Source organism: Vanessa tameamea, chromosome 13 (assembly GCF_037043105.1).
Source record: "Vanessa tameamea isolate UH-Manoa-2023 chromosome 13, ilVanTame1 primary haplotype, whole genome shotgun sequence".
NCBI classification, from domain to species: Eukaryota; Metazoa; Arthropoda; class Insecta; order Lepidoptera; family Nymphalidae; genus Vanessa; species Vanessa tameamea.
Window position 1 is genome coordinate 9,524,308 of NC_087321.1, and position 12,311 is coordinate 9,536,618.

At 38.0% G+C, this 12,311-nt stretch overlaps 1 protein-coding gene across 3 annotated transcripts in view; it reads right to left on the reverse strand.

Annotated features, from left to right (window-relative positions):
* Positions 1-12,311, reverse strand: part of LOC113403479 (ataxin-2) — a 231,225-nt gene that overhangs the window by 158,488 nt on the left and 60,426 nt on the right. Inside the window, exon 1 of one of the 3 annotated variants that reach the window (XM_026644046.2) lies at positions 1,712-2,045. The exons of the other annotated variants lie outside the window; for them this stretch is intronic. The gene's annotated coding sequence lies outside the window, so the exon portion shown is untranslated. Of the gene's footprint in view, positions 1-1,711; positions 2,046-12,311 lie in introns of those variants that run through there. 3 annotated transcript variants of the gene reach the window in all.

A 12,311-nucleotide genomic window follows, 5' to 3' on the forward strand; every position in this document is an offset into this window, starting at 1 on the left:
GGGACTCCTTCCTGAACCTATGTCTCCCTATCTGTTACAGGGCTATAGTATTAAAGTCGTAATAGCCCATTAAAATTCTCACCAATATATTATTATAAACTGAGCCCATCTATCAGCAAATCTATTATTAAATAATAATTTACTAATATTCTAGATCGCATCAAGTAAATCAATCTGTCTGTCTGTTGCTCTTTCACAGGCAAACCACCGAACCGAATTCGATCAAATTAAGTAAGAAGCGTGCTTGAATTTCAAAGAAGGACACAGGATATTTTTCATGTTAAACAACTGACGAACGCGAGCAAAGCCGCGGGCGACAACTAGTAACAAAATAAAAATGCAAATAAAATGTTCGATAACTTAGTACACGATCAGTTTTCTATTATGAAAGTTCTTAAGTTTAACTCAACTAACGATAAATCATTGTTTTTAAGTAGATAAATTAAGTTATAAATAATTTAAACTCTGATACTTTACAATATGTTGTTGTTATTTGAGTTATATTTAGATCCCAACTTATTTTATGAGATGCCTAGACAATAATAATACACTATTTATATTCAAAATATGTCTTACAATACAACTTACGTAAATAATAATTACGTATCTAGAAATCTTAATAAATAATAAACAAAATAGTGCATTTATAACCCCAATATTTTCCAATGATAATCGATATAATTTTACCAGAACAGTTAGCCAAGAAAGTATTCTTAGCCATAATGAGTCGGACAATTACCGTTCACACATATCAGCGTCACGACAGGAGCTAATGTACAAATGTCCCTAATTATAAGCAATTACAACTGAAATCGGTATCGATGACGCGTGTCAGTCGTTATTACGTTTTGTATTCTTTTATAAAATAGGTAGGCGGAGCGGCAAATGGGCCACCCGATGTGAAGTGGTCACCACCGACCAAAGATTTTTATGAAATATTAACCAATCCCAACATCGGCAATTCGACACTAGCCTAGGGAACTAAGATGAAATATCGCCTGTGCCTGAGCCAGTGTAACAACACTGGCTATCACCTTCAAAACTGAACAAAACAATACAAAGTTTTTCTGTTTGGTAAAGTTATATATTTTATTCGACATATTCTGTCACATTCAATATTAAGTAAATATTATTACGATGCCTTTTCGTAACGTCCACAGTACACGACAAACAAAAATAAATAAATAATCATCGTATAGAACAATTATTTCAAAGAATATCACGTGAATGTTTTATTGCGAAATATTTGGCTGTATTCACAACGAATGTTTCAAAAAACAAAAAAAGAAATATTTTTACCAAACCAGTTTAATGTGCACTTCTACGATAAATTAGGTTCATATTTTAATTTATACCTTGAACTATTGACGTTTTGATACTGTAGTTGATAAATTAAACGTATATATTATATTCTATTTTGATTAATAGTTAAAGTACTCGTTAGTAAAATATATAAAAATGATAGGAAATTTAAAATATACATAATAGGAAAACTGAGTTATAGTTTAACATACAAGAACCAAATGGAAACGCTTCTTGCGTATGAAAATGCGCATCGATCGGTTTTTGTTATTCTTCGACGGTTCCTTCACATAACATAAACGAGATGAAATTGATGGACGACGAGGTCGGGTACTACGTCTAACTTCATACGCGTATAATTCTCATGAAAACTTGGACCGAATTCCGCGGAAAATAGCTAAAGACCTACCTTTCAGGTGTTTCCAAATACACTCCTCCACCGCAGAAATGTTCCTCAGTTTCTCCGGTAGGAACAGTTTGCTAAAGTCACCAAAACACTGGACACCGTCCACTGTTTTTATTTTTTTTTTATCACAGAAACGTTATCGTCAAATGTCTACCCACTTATCACCGATTCGACACACGTGGTGGTACTGACGAGGCAAAAACGTACGACCTCAACGCGCGAAACTGTCGGCGCGACTGAACCTCGCTGACTCACATTCACAAGGCACACTCACACCTAGCACTCAACAGGTGAGAATGCAACAGTGTGGTGTCACTCGTACTCGACCTGAACCGTGTGGATTTGACTCGAGCGTGCGCATGTGCGAGTGAACCACTTCGTTCGTGTTAGGCAGATTTATTACAGATAGACGAGTGTGTGGGTGATATTTACAGGTGATCTCTTTTGTATAAGTACGGTCACAAGTCACGTGCATATGTGTGCTGCCTACCTGTTGTGCCCCCGCAACTTATTAGTTTTGTTCTTTTAGGGTTGTGTAAGAAAACGTATTATCTTATAAGACATTCATTTCGCTTGTTATTGTTTCAAGTCGGTCGGTAGTCGTTTTAATAATTGTAAACAAGCTGTTCAAACTCGATCGTCCTAAAACGGCGTATAATTATATTGTGGTAAAACACGAACATCTGTCTTCACACCACATCCACATCGACACATCTCGACGTTTACATGATCAATGTATTTTACCCATTAAATTAAAATTTCATATATTTTTAGTGACGAACTCTTAATATGATAAGTACTATTTTGACTGTAACGTATTCCGGTCAGAATTCGTAACGACCTAGCCTAACAACTCTGAATCATTCTACAAATATTTTAATGATTCGAGACGATGACCTTTTCTATTTTTAATTGTTTATTATCATTATGTAATGTTTTATTCACACTTCGAGAAGGTCGTAACTCTTATTGTATAAATATATTTATTTATTACTTAATTATTATTTATTACCAAATAAACAAAAAATAACAATTACAATTTACACGTATACGTTTATAATTATCGATTTCTAATGTTATTTATTGTTTAAAAAGTATATTAACATATATAATTATTAAATACAATATAAATAAGACTGTATGACTTTTCACTCATAAGTACTAGTGACTGAATAATTCTGGTGGGGAGTTTTCTACTGACCCTTTGAAAAGAAATAACCTTCGTAAATCGACACCTGCAAAGGCTACAAGTGACCATAATCAGTGACCTCCAATCAACCTTAAAAAAAATTACAATTAAATTCTGTAAAAATACTATAGATAAATACCAAAAAAATATTCTATAATTATAGCAAAAGATTTTTTTTTTATTAACGGCACATACCTAAAAAATATATAAATTATTAAGATTATAAATTAATATTAATGTCAAGAAAACGGCGCGACTACTTCCAATTTCAATAACCATAATTGTGGTTGCTGTAATTGTGACTTACGTCATAATACGACGGAATAAATTTTAGGTTGTCACTGGTTTCGATAATCTTTCATTAAACATTTCTTTACATGGCCCTAGAACGATCTACTAAGAAGTGCCCGGCCGATATTTTGAATCGTGAAATGAAAACTTGTCATAATATAAAAGTTAATTTTATATAAATATAGTCATAATAAAAACCCACACGCACACACAAATGACTTAAACTCATTAATACACCGTCAAAACTTGGTACATATCGATACAACGTGTGAAAACCTACTGAAAATTATGTAATCGTTGAAAAAATTCCGACCGCTTCCTTTTCCTGAATGTTTTGTACCGAGTACTTTTGTATGTGTGCGCGAAATCGTGCCATCTGCACATTAGTGAACTTTATACAGTGTAAGGTCACGGATTTTTAGCACTAACACAATAGGTATTAGCATCCTATGTCACCTTGACGTAAGTGCAAAGACTTTGTCATGTTCTTGACTAACACCAAAAAGAAATAACCGCCATTTAAGAAAATAAAATTTCAATCGTATTCAATAGATAACAAAGACTGTAATCAATTAACTAACAACCAGTCGGTAGGTACCTTTTAAGGTAAATAAGGGCATCGGTATCAAACGTTTTATCGACAGTTTCTGACAAGGTAAAACGAACTTATTTAAAACTGTATAGAGTCTAATTTAAAATGTTTTCAATAATAATGTAAGGCATTATACATTCTGTTCAGTCCAAGTCGTGACTGATCTATTTGTATTGTAATTTGCACCTAATCAGATGTAAAACTAGATTGATTATCGGCTATAAGAGGCAGTGCGTGGCCGATTGTATATCTTTTGTTCTGCCTTGACGTTTTTAGTTTAGGCATTCACATCACTGTTGACAGATCATTATATAATACCTATTTGAATGCCGACATTAAAAACAACTAGTTTGGTTACATGATCTAATTTTACCGTAAAGTTTTCGACCATTATAATACTACTCATACAGAATGTACTAAGATTTAAGTGAGTTCCATTACACGAAGCATATTTATTTTATCATTCAACTACGAATACATTAAATCAAGCAACGATTGTGTTTTTGATTTTATATCCACTATTTTAGATTGATCTCATTTGAAAGAAACTGGAATACCTAATACACATTTTTATGGTGGTGATGGTGGCGAATACCCAGACGGGCACACAGCCCTCCTCGAAGTTTCATCTGTCTTACCTCTTTTTAATTAAACTTGATACTCCATTTATAATAATACATAGAAGTTCGCAAGCATCTATGATATTAAAAAAAAAAAAAACATTAAAAAAGTGTACGAGCCATTGACACATGGCACTTAAATGTTTAAAAAAAGAACTTAAAATTTATTTTAAAAATATTTCTAACATTCTTATAGGATATAAGTAACGTGGTTCCTATTGACAAAAACCCTGCTCGCTGTTTGATAAGAATTTATCTAATCGAATTAACTCATCACAAGTCACAACAAGTTCCGACAATAATGATGACATAACAAATGATTTATACATTGTATTATAACCACGATATGAGAGAATTGGCTTTCCCAAATCCAGTGATAACACATTTTTTTTATCTAAGTTGTTTTTTTTAATATTATTACTACGATTTCGCGACATTATTGATCATTCCGAAAGTTTTGGGATTAAGTCAAGAAGTTACCACTTAATTTTCATGTGTTTAATTTGTGTTTATTATTTTATTTTTTTTATGTTATAGGTGGCAAACGAGCAGGAGGCTCACTTGATGGAAAGTGACTACTACCGCCCATGGACATCTGCAACACCGGGGGGCTTGCAGGTGCGTTGCCGGCCTTTCAGGAAGGAGTACGCTCTTTTCTTGAAGGTTCCCAAGTCGTTTCGGTTCGGAAAAATCGCCGGCGAAAGCTGGTTCCACAGAGTGGTTGTGCGAGGCAGAAAATGTCTTAAAAATCGAGCTGTTGTGGATTTTCGGACATCTAGGTGGTACGGGTGATATTTGGAATTTTGACGAGATATCCGAAGGTGAAATTCAGGAGCCAGGATTAATCCGAACAATTCCTCGGAACATTCCCCTTGATAAATTCTGTAGAAGATGCAGAGCGATCCAACATCTCTACGCAAAGTCAAAGGATCAAGCAGATCGGAAAGGGCTTGATCGTCGATAATTCGAGCCGCTCTACGTTGGATACGGTCAAATGGAAGGAGCTGGTACTGGGGAGCACCCGCCTAGAGGTGAGAGCAGTATTCCACGTGAGGCCGAATTTGCGCCTTGTATAGTCTTAGACGATGGGCCGACGTGAAATACTGTCTTGCCTTGCTGAGCACACCGAGCTTTTTTGATGTCAATTTGGCTTTGCCTTCCAATTGACCGTGGAACTGAACGAGGCTCGAAATATCGACGCCAAGTATTCCGATACTAGCTGTGGCGGCTAACGAAATGTTCTCGTATCGTGGAGATACGACAAATGGTGTTTTTTTAGCAGTTAACGCGCAAACTTGCGTCTTTTTGGGGTTGAAATGGACTAGGTTTAGCCACCCTAGTTCGAGACTTTATTTAACGAAGACTCGATTTCAGACACAAGTTTGTTCCGGTTTTCTTCGACGTTTTCGAGGTGTCTACGGTGCTGTCGTCTGCATAGTATTGAATGTTACTAATTTGCAACAAGTCATTGATATGCAGAAGAAACAGAGTGGGTGATAGAACGCAGCCTTGTGGAACACAAGCATTGACGAATTAAAAGTCGGAGCATGCACCGTCGACAACGACCTTGATGCTCCGATGTGCCAAAAAACTGGTAATCCAATTGCATAATTTTCCGGGAAGCCCATAGGAAGGAAGCTTCGAAAGAAGCGCTTTGTGCCACACGCGATCGAAGGCCTTCGCTATGTCCAGACTGGCTGCTAATGCCTCCTCTTTGCTCTCAACTGTTTCCGCCCATCTATGAGTCAGGTAAACTAGAAGATCACCGGCTGAGCGACCCCGACGGAAACCGTACTGGCGGTCGCTAATCAGCTGGTATTCCTCTAGGTACCGCAGGAGCTGGCAGTTTATAATGGACTCCATTACCTTGGAGAACAAGGAGGTGATAGATATAGGCCTATAATTGGACGGATCTGAGCGCTTGCTCTTTTTAGGGATCGGATGCACCAAAGCAGTCTTCCAGGAGTTCGGGACGACGCCGAATGCATAGGATTGCCGGAAAAGACGCGTTAAGACCGGCGCCAACTCGGGAGCACAAGTCCCTAGTACGATTGGAGGGATGCCATCGGGTCCACTCGACTTATGAATATCCAAGGAAAGAAGTGCTTTACGAACTGCACTTTGCCGGAATTTAACCTCCGGCGTCGTGGTATCACACCGCGGGATTATTGGTGGTGACTTTCCTCGGTCATCCAGAGTCGAGTTCGCCGCGAAGAGAGAGCCTAAAAGATCAACTTTTTCCTTCGCGGTATGGGCCAATGACTCACCGTCCCTGTGCAAAGATGGAAAAGAGGGCTGACAGAAATTCCCTAAGACAGCCCTTAGCGAGAGACCAGAACGCACCTGTTCCTGAAGGGAGGCGCACCAGTCTCTCGCCAATTCTGCCAATGTACTCCGTCTTCGCCCTAGGACCTAGCGGCAGAGTTATATTCCTTTCTGAATGCGCTGGTATTTACAGCACGAGACGCCGATGCGTTAGCCCAGTCTTGGTAGCGTTCCCATTTTCGGCGTGAAGCCGTTTTACAGAAACGACCAAACCAGGGTTGGAACTTGCCACCGATGGGGACCAGCATAGCAGAATACGGAATGAACAGTTCCATACCCTGAAGTACCACATCAGCGACAGAGTCAGCAACAACGCTCGGATCATCCGGCGAGAAACAAACCTGCCCCCATGGGTAGGATGCAAAGAAGGACCGCATCCCATCCCAATCTGCTGACTTGTAGTGCCACACTCGACGGCAGCCAACGAAACGAGGTCGTGAGTACCGCGCAACCGGCACTGTACTCCGGACGAGACAGTAGTCCGACGAGCCCAGAGGGGGATCTACGATGACCTGGTAGCCATCCGGATGGGAAGTCAGCAGAAGGTCCAAAGGGAAGGTGTTTGATCCTCCACGTCTGGTATTCGCGTTGGCGAGGTGACCAGTTGTGTCAAATCATATGCTAAAGCGAAGTCGAGAACAGATCTACCCGCATGATCGGTAGTGCGTGATCCAAGTCATTCGGCATGGTGGGCATTAAAATCGCCAAGAATTACTATCTCTGCGGATGGGATCTGCTGCAGCAAGGAATCTGTACCCATTTGGACGTACTCAACCAGTCGGTCGGTTTCGGCATTACCGCTATGGCACCTATAAAGGCCCGCGTAGATTCGCGGATGGTCGTAGCAGTCTACACGCAACCAGATAATCGATAGGTCCTGCCCTTCAAGGCTGCCGAGGCGTCGAGAGCAGATATCATCCCTGACGTAACCGCACACCCCAGCTCGTGGTACAAAGGAATGTTCCAATTTGTACCCGGGGTAACAGAGAAAAGTCTTATCGGCAGGAGAGGATATCTGGGTCTCTGTAAGAAAGAGCAAGGCCGGCTTCGCCGTCTCAAGGTGAAAGTGAACGGCGTTCAAATTGGAGTTGAGTCCCCTAATGTTGCAGAAGTCAACAGTAAGGGTAGTAGGGATTGCCTTATGATGCCTGCTCCGCTTGCCCCGAACAGTGGCGAGCGCAAAATTGCCGCGCCCCCAGAATTCGGAGGGCAGCCTGGGCATCCCTGCTCAGGTGGTCTACGTCCTGAGCATGGATGCCCAGAGAGAGATTCTCCACCGCAGTCGCTGATGGTACCCTCCTGGGGTAATAAAACCAAATTCTGCACAACCATTATGTTTTGGGGGGGGGGGGGGGTCGTACCACCGGGACTCTCACATACCGGACGAAACGCGGTAGCATAGCTACCACTTTACGCCGATTTTAAGTGAGAGAGTGGTACTTCCCCGGGCGTGCCAGCCCATTCGGCTGCAAACCGAAGTTATGCAGTGTGGCACTACCATTATAAATTATTAGAGCTAATTTGATAACTGCTCCGTGTTCTTCTGTAGACTCCAAGCAGCAAGGAAAAATTTCATTAACTTACCCAACTGAGCAGAAGATAATACTTTCTTAGGTGCGCAAATGTTTGCGAAAACTTTTATGCACTTCTAATTATAACATACAGCTGTAGAAAGATCCTGACAGAAAACTCAATAGCAGTTCTTTCTCAATTGGATTTGAACTTATGATCTACAATCATATTTACCTAATCAAAAATAGTCAAGTAATTCCGACGTCCTGAAAAAAAAATCACCTATACATAACGACGTAAAATTCTTAAAATACCGTTGATCTAAGTCACTCGAGATGGACGTGTCAGGAAGAATCATGAGACGATGCAAGTGTAATAGCGGTTTCATAGCCCCTTGTGAACGCCACAACTATTTACACGCATTTCAATTAACAAACAACTTGAACAACATGCGATAACTATAAGCCATGCGCAAAATTCAACATGGAGCTAAGAATACATTGATTTTAGTTTATATATTACAAATCATATATCTACACACATGTATTGTAACTTTGCCGCTCGTGGATTTATACACGTTCTACGGTTTGGTGGACAGGTTAGACATAAAAATGTAGCCAATATACTTTCTTGGAGTTCAAGCTTGCTCCATACTATAAATCTGTTCAGTGGTTTGGGCGTAAACGAGCAACAGACAAACATACATAAACAGGTACACTTATATTTTATTAAAGAAATGAGACTAAATATATTATAACGCGTGCGTTTTCAAACATTTGCAATATGATAGCTACGTATGTATATATAATATATATATTGACTCACACTACTTCTACGGGTAGTGTGAGTAACAGAACTATATATATATATAAAATAATATTAAATTAATTAATTATCTATTTGCAAGTCAAGTCACTTAAATGAATACTTACGAAGAAAAATTACGTGAGTAGTTTCTTGGAAACAAAATTACAATTTTTTATTTAAAGCGTATGTAAAATTATACGTAATGTACCGGCATGAGTTTTTTGGAGTATCTCAGTAGCATCAACGGAATAAGAGTCGTCAGAATTCACGTAGTATTGGCAGAAGCGACGTGTTGACGATTCATTAGAGGTTAAACAACTTATTTATTTCGTTATTAAGATTCGTAGATCTATGAGCTACACGCCGTATACGATAGCATTCCGCTTTTAATTTATTCAGGACCGCAATTAAGGCCGTGTTCCCACTGGCACAATGGTGCGCGGGCGCGGATGGGACAATTGCGCCGCAAACTCGGCTATCTGCATCGGAACAACGCGACCTGTCCCGCTCCTAACTGCTATCGCATAGCGGTTGCCTAATCAAAAATTATAATTTATTAGCTATACGCAAACCAGCCGGTGGAACGTTTATTTGATCGCATTGTTTCGATTTCTTCTTTTTCCGAGCGATAACATTATGCATCCCGAGTTTATGATCTGTTTCTATGTGTTGTTGTTAAACTACGCCAAGATAAGCCAACTATTTGAATAGCTTCTATTTTATCTCACTGCTTTAAGTTTATAAAACATTTGAATAACAATTAAATGTATTTAAGTGACGTATTTAATAAAACATAATTGTTATTTCAAAATGGATATTTTGTAATAAGATTACCATTTTTTCTTCAAATGCTACTGATGCCTTTATCATAATCATAATAAATAAAATAAAAAAAAAAATCACTTAAAACATTTAGAATCACAAAACGAAAATAATTTCCGAACGTTATATAAGCATTTGAAAACACAGTCCTATAACTCAAACGATATAACACCCATACAATAAACAGAACTTATAACACCACAATAATTTTATGATAATTTAGAATTCGAAATTCAAATCGTTTATCTAAAGCTTTTATTAATACCGAACAAAATTGAGCGTTTCAATCGCTAATCGGAACACGTCGTACTCAGGAACTATCTTTTGTAATAACCTACCCGAGGGTAGCAGTTTGCTACTAACCTGTAAATCAGTAGCAGGAAGTGAAAAATGTGCACCTCGATACAGTGTCATGATGATATGTGCGGGAACGATTTATTTTCGAACGATAACGTGTTGGAACATAGCGTGCTTGTAATTATAGGCATTTGTTGCCGGAGGTGTCTTAGAGTTGCAAGTTTAGATTTAAGACAATTGAAATGAATACTATTGATTCCGGTCTATTGATAAAATGTTTATATTGAAATATTGAAAGCATATTTTTTAAGAAAAAACGTTTATTAAATTTTTACGTATGGCACACGTCAAAGTCGCACAGGTGCACTCTGTTTTCCTTCATTGTCATTATCCGATGGCGCAATCCGACACGAAAGCGATGAGATTAGGCACATTGAGAACGGCTTTTGATGCTTTGCAAGACTTGTAAACACGTAGTGTAAGCCTTGTAAACATGTAGTATAAGCCTAACAGTAGACTTTCAAACTTCAGGCTGCTACAGAGAATATTTTGATAGAAGATTGAATGTGTTTTTATGGCCCGGTGTGAACACAACATATGCAATTCTGTATCCTTATAAGTTACACACTAGTGCAACGAGTCCGAAAATCAACTTACGAGCATAAGTACATCACAACACACAAAAAGTCGCCTTTATACGTAAAGAGACTTAGTTCTCATGCCTTAAATATCTGACCACAGTCTAAAACGACTAAATATTAAAGCTATGATATAAACCGACATCCAAATATGGCATTACTCGGCTACCGTTGATCTTTACAACACGGCCTTTCGTATTACTTCAACTGGACCACATTCCAGTCAAACATCTAATTATCCTCGACTACCGGCTATATAAATACACATTGGTATTAAACAGGCGTTATTGCTGTCATAAAACAATGTCACAATAATATTATTCAAATTTTATAAGTCGCTTAAAAGTGACAAAGTATTTTAGTGGGGGAGCAGAACGATTTATGAGTCCTGTGTATTAATTTAAACGTACAACGTTTGTAGAACAAACTCAGGTCGTTTATGTATGCAACAAAAATAGTTTAATAATTATTCTATTACAAAGGAATAACGCTCCTATTAATTATGATTTGAAATTAAATTAAGGTTCAAATTCGTATGGGTTGTTACGTCGTTCTAAGTTCGTAAATACGGTCGGAGAGCGAAGGTCGTTGAAGGTTGTAGTTGGCGCGCTTTTCCGCGATCAACGGCACTAGATTAAACAAGATGGCGGGAGCGGCGCGTGCGCAAGCCGCTGTTACAACGCCACGCCGCCGCTAAAATTACACTTGTCGTAATTTATTGCTGGACTATGGTAATTTATTTACCTTGAAAAGTAATAATTATTGTGGGTCATTTCAATTTCAACGTATTCGCATTTTAAACTTGCACGTGATTATCCTTAACTTTATTGTTATTTTATCTGTGACCTGGTTATGATTGATAAATAATTTATATATTAATGTAAATAAAGTTCCATAAATGTTCATATAGGCACATGGAACATAACATCTTACTTTCTAAGGTTGATGGCGCATAGCCTATCTAATGGATGATTCATATTTATTACGAAGCCCTTCCTATAAGCCAAACTGTCAACCTGTATTAAATTTAAAAATGGAATATTTAATAAACAATAAAAGTTTATAAAGATGATAAAATGCTTACCATCTACAATTAAATATTACCTACTAGATTTTCTGCTGGCTGAAGCTGAAACTGGCGGCTAGCTCAATAACAATAGTTTTTGAAGAACGCTGAGGACTTAACAAAATTTTTAAGCCCGATGCGACCGTGGGTCATACCGCCAAATATGACTAATTTCTTTATTTCAATATTTAAATATATATATTCATAAAAACATATTCGTCAATTTAATAAAATAATTTCACGTATGAACATATTAGAGTAGATAATTTTTTAAACCATATAAATAAATCAATGAAATAAAATTAATTACGTAAGCAACATTTTAACGGCTCTTATTTAGTTCTAAGCTTTGATAATGAATGTGCTTTTAATACAACGATACTGTGGCACGAGCGGATTCCAATACTATTATGAATTTTCTTTATCTAGTTATTGCATTTCAAC